The sequence below is a fragment of the Balaenoptera physalus genome (assembly GCF_965194825.1).
Source record: "Balaenoptera physalus genome assembly, chromosome: 8".
NCBI lineage: Eukaryota > Metazoa > Chordata > Mammalia > Artiodactyla > Balaenopteridae > Balaenoptera > Balaenoptera physalus.
In genome coordinates, this window is record NC_138887.1 from 57650522 (window position 1) to 57661169 (window position 10648).

General features: G+C 37.4%; 1 long non-coding RNA gene across 1 annotated transcript; it reads left to right on the forward strand.

The window, feature by feature from the left end:
• Positions 1–4299: 4299 nt before the first annotated feature.
• Positions 4300–8932, forward strand: LOC309666332. The gene is made up of 2 exons (XR_014267057.1): positions 4300–6457; positions 6495–8932. It is a non-coding gene; the product is annotated as an uncharacterized lncRNA (long non-coding RNA).
• The last annotated feature ends 1716 nt before the right edge of the window (positions 8933–10648 follow it).

The window sequence follows — 10648 nt, forward strand, 5'->3', positions numbered from 1 at the left end:
AAGGTTGAGTTTCTCTTTTTATTTGAACATTTATTTATAAAACCTAATTTTGCTCTGGCTCTTGTACAGCTCAGACCAACTTTTCCCCTCTAATAATTACAAGTATAATACTAATTTCACCTTCAAAAGACAGGTGCAGCTTTTTTGTATATATTTTAACTACTTTTTAAATATATGTGACTCTTACTGTAAATTAATTCATGCCCATTTTGAAAATAGCTAGTGTATAAATATGAAATCAATTATATCATCCTCACATTGATAATTCCTACAGAATTTTCTTCTAAGGTCCTAAACATGACACCCTAAGTAATACAGCAGAACAACCCAAAAGGGTAACTAGCTTCAAGAGCAACCGGACTACTATTTTAAACGCTTTTCCTTAATGTACTTCCCAAGATGAAAGGTTACATCTGAAGCCTCAACGGTTAGCATCAGGCCACAATAACATTTCTAATTTACTTCAAACAGAACATTTTGGAAATCTGTTTCCATGATCGTGTTTTGAAATAACCACTCAAATAGAGGAATTAAATTCATTTTTATCCACCTCCAGAGTATCTTAAAAGTTACAGCTACTCTATAGACGTACTTCCCTGAAGAGAATTTATTGCACACCAATATGTGAGAATAAAATGTGCTTATCCCATCTAGTATCTTCATCAGAAAGCTATTACCGCACACTTTAAGTTATTTTTAATCCAACCACATGAAGTTTTTGTAGACACGACTCTGAAAGATCCCAAGTTCAAGGACAATTCTAGAAAGTACTGTTTCAACATCAACATTTTGATAAATTTTATGTCATTTAACTTTCGTTAAGAGAATTCAGCATCAACAGCTTATCAGTGAGTTTACTACGTGTTTGTCTTTTACTGTACAGCTCACAAGACCACAAGTAATGTTGTGTAACCAGTGTCAGAGGCCCCTCACTTCTCACATTGCATAGACCACCTCCCACGCAGGCGGACATCTACCCTGAATGTAGGGGGCGGATATTAGTTGGGTACCCTCATACTGCCTTTTCTTAGTAAGAAGTCAGAAGTCTTGCTCATCCTATTTATAATTTTATCATCAACTAAAGGATACTTCTGGTACACTGTAGATGGTTTAGTTCTTCTCCAACTATTTTAACTTAAAATGTATCAGTCCCTACCTCCTGACTGTTCTTTCTTTCTTGGAATGAATCTGGTGCCCCAGGGCTTGGAGTTAGGTATGCCTGAGAGGGTGCTAACACATTTATAGTCTCACACTTGCTGATCCAATTCCCCCTTCAAAGGTCCTGGTTTTCCTTCTGCCCTTGTCTTTCCTCAACAAGTTAATATAAAGAAGTTTTAGGAAGCTATGGAAGATTTGAAAGAAAGAGGAAAATAGTTCAAAGAGAAAAAAGGAAGTAGAGAAGACTTCTTTTACCCAATATTAGGTTTCCTGAAAAAGTCAACTCTCCAGCCTCCTTCTCCCAGTGTGAGAAGTCACTCCTGCTTTTATGTCACACCTCCCCATACACACACACACTTTCCCACCCAGTTCCCACACAGATCACGGCGAGCTGCTATGTGGGGCTCCACCTACATGCACTAGGAGCATCTCTGTTTCTGAGCCCCTCCACCCACTTTCCCCTAGTCCAGTGAAGGTTTTCTGGCTCATCTTTGCTCACCCGGAGTGCACTAGAGTAGGCTCTGCTCCCTGACCTTGTGTTGAGTAGCCCTATCACCACAACTACATCCTATCACCACAACTATGTCCTATCATCACAACTACGTCCTACCACAAATACGTCCTACCACCACAACTACGTCCTACCACCACAACTACATCCTATCACCACAACTACATCCTTCTGCTCTACTGGCCAGTTTCTTCAGCCAAGACTCAACTTTATTTAACAATACATATTAAAAAGTGCACTACAACACATTTACAAATTTAACCCCACTGTCATCAATGTAAAATTAAAATATCCACTGCACTGTGTGTAGCCTTCTCTAACTCCCGGTCCCTCCTATGCCTGGATAAGGACGTGGCTAAGTCATGACCCGGTCCTGTCCTGAATAGCTCTTCTTCTTCTTTTGTTAGCCAGTTCTGTTTGTTGCTGAGCCCCTTCTGCATTACATTTTGATCGACATTTCATACAACTCCAATGACCATTTATTTTTTGTCGTAGAAAAAAAAATTAGCTGATTTGTAATTGCTCAGTATTCTGATTCACTGTTCACAGATTGAAAAGTGCTTCTATAGATCTACCATTTCAGCTATTACTGAACACACCATTTATTATTTTGAAAATAGTGGCATTATGGTTTTCCAAATACACAAAATAGTTCTCCTTCAACTCCCTCTGGGAGAGGTCCGAAGAGTTTTATAAATGTTTCGTTAGGAGAAAGAAAGAGGGAATCATGCTTTTCTGATTCTACCTGGTTGAGTTTCATCTAATACACAGCAATCATTTTAACTATCAATAGAAAAAATATTTCCAACAGGAGCATTAGTGGTAGAAATTAAAGATTTCTTACTCTTGCTCCCCTGACATCTTGCCTCGTTCACCTTATGTGGATGTTGCTTAAGCATTTAAAATGTAATTAACTGTACCATTCAAAAATGGAGCAACATTTCATGTATAGCAAAGGAGGAAATGCTGATCGTAATGAGAACAAAGAAAACATAATGTAACTACCACTATCAGCAGGAATTGTTGATAAAGGCATGAAAACCATTTAAAGCCCATCAAGAGATGAGCCTTTCAGTGGGAAGGGTTGAAAAGCAGGCAATAAGGAATTGCTACTATGGTACAGAAATACTTTTCTGCAACTTACAAAATGGTCAGGAAACAAAAACACAAGGGTCTCTGTGAAACAGTGTTTAAAAAAAACACACATGAAATTCATAAGGATTAAATTCACTGAAGGATTAAGAAATAGACTGTAAGTGAAGCATGGAACAGCACTTTTATTCCAATTCAGTATTCTTTAATAAGGGTATTAGATTATATTAAACTGAATATTATAACCCAAGGTCTAAGTTAAACTAAGCCATAGAAAAAGTGATAAATGATTGTGAAGTGCAACCATTTATGAAGTATTAAAAGGACGTAGCTGGTATTTGCATCTAGCTGGTATCTGAATCTAGCTTTTAAAAATTTTTTAATTGTAAGGGACACATATAAAGTTCCTGTGACCTTGAGAGCCAGTTTTGAAAAGAACCCTTAGAGTCAGATGCACGATTTCTTCCAATTGTCAATTTCAGTGTCCAGAAAACCCTTACTGGTTCAACATGAGGTCTTTCTTGCACATCATTCCCAGCTAATGCTTAACTCAAAGAATTTCAGATTTTTGAACAATTTGTTCTACTTGAGAAGTAAAGGTATGTCAGATCATAATCAAACTGCAAGAAAATTTAGCACAGCCATGAAACCCTGCAGGTAATACTCAAGGCCATTGGATTCCAGCTCTTCCCCAGATACGGGTACAAAAGGATGACTTCTTCCCACAGGAACATGAAGATCGACCAACCTGAAGTCTGCCTCACAAAGTTCAAGCAGGTGAAGGACCCTATTATTTAATGCACACAACACCCCTGTAAGGAGAGTTTTACAATTTGTCCCATATTTACAGCCGAGAAAACTGAGCCTTGGATAAGTTTAACTCACACAGAATGAAAATGAAAGAAAAAAAAAAAAAAGCAAGAAGTCTCCAACTGAAAATCCTGTGTACTTTCCAATATGCTACCTAGAATTTCAGTGCCCTACAGTCCCTAATTTAGAGATAATCTAAGCTTGCAGGACTCTGGGGAAGCTGTGTATGAAATTACTCGTTAGGAAGAACCTGAAATAATTCATCATGTACAAGTAAGTAATAGGAAAAGTTACATGTTGAGTCATTTTATGTGTCACAGGGCCAGACATGCTTTGAATATGTCAACTGCAATATTTCATCTGTATTTTTTTCTTCTTAGTTTTCCTCACATACTTATTAAACTGGTTGATCACAGGTATGCATAGCAACATAAACCTGTTATTTTAAGTTTAGTATCTATAAACAGGAACAAAATGTCATTCATTGGCAGTTTGGGGATTTCTTGTTATCTTTCGTGTTTTGAAAGATGGCCAACGTGTTTTGCCTCACCTAGTTTTCCCTAAACTAAAGACAACACGGTTCTTAGCACAAGCCCCAATCTTGTACAAGCAGAGACCTGAAATAAAAACCAGAGTAGAAGAAAGTGTGTAAGAAGTGGCTTTCCCTTCATACGTTCTACAAAGTCTCCTAAGACTTCATTGATGGGGCAAAAGAATTTTCCTGATGGGGCAAAAGAATTTTCCACTAGTCAAAGAAAATAACCAAGCTATTAGTGAGAGAGTGAAGAAATTGTTTCAAAATTCCAAGTCAGATGTCTGGGATATATTCATCTGAAAAAAAAAAATCAAGGGGAGTTGAATATAGATGCATATGTGGAAAGAAAATCATTCATGCCATGCAGCATGCTGGACACAGGGTATATAAAAAGAGAAACGAGGCAGCTCATGTCCTGGGGAAATTCTTTATGGAAAAAAAATTTGAACTATTATAATTATAGTACAAATTGATATGTGAACTATTAACAATACTGGGGAAAGTGGAATAGTAAAAAAAAAAAAAAAAGAAAAATGCCTACGGATATGGGAAACATCTTCACAATTGAAACATGTTACACGGGTATGATAGAATATGCCACACCAAGAAGAGAGATAAAAGAGGAAACAGCAAATGCAAAGGTACCAAGTTGAAAGGCCAGGATATCATCAGGCAATGATAGTTTAAGTGAGCATGAGGAGGGGAATAGGAGATGAAGGTGAGGAAACATCGAGACAGTTCACCCCTGTGAAGTCATTATCCAAATCCCAGGAATCGTCTTCAACAGGTCTTGACAGCCCCGAAGACACACAAAAATAGATTCTCATCTTATCATCAGACAACCTAACCCAAAAAATCTAAGGTGGGATCCCGGAACCTGAATTCAATCTGCCCACAGGGTGAATTTAATGCTGGGTAAATGCAGGACATGCTGTGAGAAATACCATCTTAAAGTTTCAAGGTGGAAAGCTTTGTAAGTCCCATGGGTGGTATGCATTGGCTCAGGGAATCCCGAGAATAGGAAAAGTTCCCAACACTAGTGGAAAACAGATTCTCATTTCATTACTAATCTACAAGGAACAAGCTCAAGGGCTTTGGAGATCTTATCTTACTGTAAGTTGGAGTGGCAAAGATTCATCGACTAGGTTTAGAACAGTAATTCTTAAGTTTCAGTGTACATAAGAACTGCCCAGAAGACATGTATACAAGTGCAGGTAGCTGATGACTCACTCCCAGGGTTCCTGATTCAATAGGCTTGGGTAAGGCCAAAGACTCTGCATTTTTAATAAAAAGTTACATATTAGTGATTCTGGTATCAGTGATCCTCTGAAGGATGTGACTGATTATCTGAAGACACAGGAAACATGGCCCCAATGGGATCCTTATAAGCATTTTTGTAGCACTGATATTTTACAAACTGATTAGACATCTAGTCTGATTTATAGCAGGTCCAGCCTATTCTAGGCCTTCAATAGCTATTAACATTTAGAATGTACAGATTAATGTACAGATAACAGATTAACTTATTATCTGATTATCCTTTACCCTCATACAATGATCACTTCATATACAAATGCTTTGCTTCTTCAGCATTACAATTTTCTGTTGAAAGAGTCATATTTCTTTTTGTTTTTTTGTTTTTGCTTTGTTTTGGCCACACCGTGCAGCATGTGGGATCTTAGCTCCCCGACCAAGGATCAAACCCTTGCCCCCTGCACTGGGAGCTTGGAGTGTTAACCACTGGACCTCCGGGGAAGTCCCAAGAATCATTTTTCTTGATCACTGTCTTAAAAGATTTTCAGGTAATTAGTGGGGGAAACCTCTTTTCTTTTATCCAAGTTGCTTCTTAGTGAGCCATGATCTCTAGCCCCTTTGAGATTTGTTTCATTTAGCTGAATGGGTATCTATTAGGCAACACAAGCCAATATTTAAGCTAATTCCCCATTAGAAACTATAAGAAATTCAAAGTACACTTCGATAACTCAATTGTACACAAATTTACAATATAATTAACTTACTGTCTGCTCTACCATAGAAAGATTTAAGGTTTGATTTCCCACTAGTAAAAACTTGAGTTTACCATTATTGTTCTAGATCAGAAGCCAGTTTCAGAGTATACTTTACTGGAAATGTGTAATTTATTAGCTCAAGAAATTGTGTAATTTATTAGGTCAACAAATTATGGAATAAGAGACCAGAGTGGGAACCTAAGCTGTGTACCCACTGCAAATGTGGGTGTATGAGACTAGGCATGACGGCCGCCGGGCAAGGAAAAGAGTCCCTGCCAGAAGGTCCCAGTTATCTCATGGATGAGTTTAGCTATAACTGGGACCCCAGTAAGTACCACAAAGGCAGTCATCATGTCTATCTTGTTCACGTACCACAAAGGCAGTCATCATGTCTATCTTGTTCACTACTCTATCCCTAGCATCTAACATTGAGCCTGACACATATTAAGTATTTAACAAGGTATTTGTTGGGTCAAATCCTGCTCCCAACAACTGAGAAACAATGAATAGCATTTGGTCTCCCATACAGTGTACCTGATGAAGGAGCTCCTTTTCTGTGAAGGAGTCCAAATACAGAGTTATCAAAAGACATGGCTCAGAGAATAGAATGAGGCAAGATATTCATGATCATGGGTATTTATTTCCTGCTCTGAAGCCTGAGGAAAAAAATGTTACTTACACTAGATTTCACTAGAAACCATGTATATCAATTATGATTCTAAATTTTTTTTAAACTTTGCTTCTAAATGTGATTTTTCACTAATGCCATATTTTTTTCCTCCACTGACCTTCAAAATAGTACATTTTAGACTTACTTAGAAATGGTTCTTATGCTGCAACAAGAACGTGGTAGTAGTAACTTTTGCAGTTAACCTTTCTTGGGAGCTCCAAGTATCTTTCCATGCCACAGCAATATATTCATTAGTCTACACCAAAGAGTTGTAACCATTTGTAAAGCCTCATGAAGCAAAATGACCTAGGTCATTATTTCCATCAGTGCTCCAGAAACTTAACATTGATGAACATTTATCAAGTTAAAAAAAATTTTAGGTAGTAAAGAATAATCAGGAAAAATTATGTGCTTACAAAAGTTAATTCAGTATAACTATAAGACAGAATATCAGAGGGAATTCCCTGGCAGTCCAGTGGTTAGGGCTCCGTGCTTCCACTGCAGGGGTCACAGGTTAGATCCCTGGTCAGGGAACTAAGATCTCATGTGCTGTGAGGTGTGGCCAAAAAGTAAATAATTAAACAAATAAATAATTTTTTAAAATCAGACATTTTTATGAGATGCTTGTCAGTGTCTAGGAATTGAAAGTTACGTATAATTCCTACTTAATTGGCCCATTATTCTAAACTTATTCTCTTCCTTAAAACTGAGAGAATTTTAAAAGTTTCTTGGTTTGATTCAGAACATGGAACTATACTGAGTTCTTTAAAGGCCTTTTGATAGTTGCAAAGGGGGCAGTTGCCCAAGACCTAGTATCTTAAAAATTAGAAACTACAGAGCAGACATTCCCTCTTCCCTACCAAGTGACTTTCTCATGATCACCCCTGCTCCTCAGAATATATCAGGGAAAGCAATTAATTCAGAATTGTCCCATAGTAGATGAGAGTGTAAAATGGTGACAGGCATAGAAGTTTCTTTTCTCTGTTGCTTTTGCCTCTTCTCCTCTCTTCCTCACATACAGGAAAGAAAAATGAATAGGTTTAGGTAATAAAATTTTCAGTTTGGATCTGCTTCAAGTATAGAAAGGGCTGTACAACCCTAATTGGGACCAGCATCATGAGGAGATAAAGGTTTTTATAAAGGAATTCATTTGCCAGGACACTGTTTTATCCTGCATGGCTTTAATAATTTAGGCCAACATGTGATTTCATTTACAAATACTGACATAAGTATTTTGATTAAAAAAGAAGGGGCTTAATGAGTCATTGTATCATCACAAGTTGATGCTTTGAGTATTTCAAACTAGAAAATGAGAAATTACACAATTAAAACTTTAATCTTTTGAAAGAGAAAATGCAATAAGATGAATAAAAGTTTTGCTCTTTCAGTCAGATCTATGACTCATCTAAAAAGACACAGAATGAAAATGACACATGACTCCCACTTGTCTGGTACAATTCAATTAACTTATTATATTCCTAAGGATTTTTACAAATTGTTTCATTCTGGGTTCGAAAAACCTAGTGAGCCAGAACAGAATATTATGATGCCCACACGACATGGAGTAAGTGAAGATAAGCAAGTTACAGCTTGTTAGAAGCAAGTCTCAGATTACTATCATTTCATCATTTAAAGAAATGTATTAACAACTTGTTATATTTACAACATTGGGTTAGACCCATTGTAAGAATCAAAGAGATAAGCAATCTTGGCCTTCAATAAAACCTCAATAACCTCCAGTTCACTTTGTTTCCTCTCAACAATGCCCCACTCCTCCAGGAGTGAAGTATTGATAGCTACAAATGTGAAGGGCGCAAACAACTCTATCAAAACTTGTTCTTGGGCTTCCCTGGTGGCGCGGTGGTTGAGAATCTGCCTGCCAATGCAGGGGACACGGGTTCGAGCCCTGGTCTGGTAAGATCCCACGTGCCGCGGAGCAGCTGGGCCCGTGAGCCACAGTCACTGAGCCTGCGCGTCTGGAGCTTGTGCTCCGCAACAAGAGAGGCCGTGATAGTGAGAGGCCCGCGCACCGCGATGAAGAGTGGCCCCCGCTTGCCACAACTAGAGAAAGCCCTCGCACAGAAACAAACACCCAACACATCCATAAATAAATAAATAAACAAATACTTTAAAAAAAAAAAAAAAAACTTGTTCTTAAGTCATTCAATTTTTAATAAAGTAGTAATACTTCAAATTCCATTTGTATATAACTTTTTTAAGTCAGAAGAATCTAAACACCATGCAAAATAAAAATAGAATTCTTGAACACGTTTTACATGCAAAACATACTGGAGCAAATATTCATTGAGATGATTACTGAGATTGGACCTTAAAAGACATGAACCATATAATCAAGTGTCCTATCAACAAGATTAGCAGCCAGTAATTTGCCACAGAAAATTCACATTCGATTCAAAGACTAGAGTTAGTAAATCACTAAGTAGTATCATTTGGAAAACTCAAATTGTCCTTTGGTTCAATTTAATGTACTAGGCAATGGCACTGTATGACATCTCATTCTTGTAAACAATTTCATTTAGAAATCCTTGTAATTTCCTTCACAAATTCTACATTGGAACTACAGTCTGTTAAAAAGCCATTTGAGTAACCACATAATGTTCAAGCTTTTGAGAAATTACAGCATGTTTCTTAAGAAATCTGCTGGGTTTCCTAATTTAATCATGATCAAAAGATTCCCAGAGGGTAAGCTTATTTTTAAGAGTAAGTCTCGAAAGTAAATTAACTATTTCCTTTGTAATGTTCATTAACTAAATTGTATCTCACTGCCAATTACCATGTTCTTCAAACAGGGAAAGAGTCCATCATCATTTATAGACAGCACAGAATTCTCTTCCATATTCCAAGAGATTTAAGAATATACTGGAGTGGAAACAAAATACCATCACAAGAGAGAGGAACAGAAGCCAAGTTGTGTTTTGAAAAAACCCAAGTTTAAAAAACACGTCTGCAACTTAATATATGGCATTCAAACTGGGGAGGGGGATTCATGACTGTACACTCGTTTATGTACAAAAAGTACACAGTCGCCCAGGAAAGTGAGGCAATATTCTTGTCATTAGGGAAACCTAAAGAGAATTCCTTTCTGTACGTCTGGTTGGCCACTAGGCTCCCAAGAACAGAGACTTTGTCAGCTACATTCTTTTATTTATAGTAAATATCCTGATATTTAGGTACTTGCAGAGGAGCTATAAGTTCCAGAGAAGTCATGACTTAGTTCTCTTCATCTGAAACTTCTAATTCAAACGTACATATCTGAAGATTATTTCCCCCTTGATAAGGAGTGCAGTAATGCACTATTCACAAATTCATAGAGGTCACTTAAATGTTGGTGGATTCTTTAATTCTATTAATGATAAAGTAGCAGTTACCTAGTTCCTGTGGCCATGTAGGTAACTCCTTCTTACTATTCATGTTGGGAAAGAAAAAAAAATGTTAATTCCAAGACATTCACAGCTGACATCCAGGATGGCATGTAAGCTGCCCCTCACTTGCCTACTCCACCTGATACATAGTGGTTGCTCAGAGACCCATGCTGAGAAGAATCTGGGGCTGCATCTAGGCAGAGCCATAATGAGTGCCCTAGATGCATAGCGACTTTGTCTATCCGGATGAAAAGCAGCAGGTACATGAAGAACCAGTCTTAAATGATGTAGATTTATTGCTTACATCAGTCAAACTCAGTGAAAAAAAAACACAAAATCTTTATGTCATATTTTTGGTGTGTTTTTGAAGTTAGTAGCACTAAAAGAAGTACTTTTCCATAAGCTGTCAACCTGCAATTTGAATATGGTAAAGAATGAGAGAGAATGCTAGGGTTGCTAATACAAAAAATATAGAAGTGA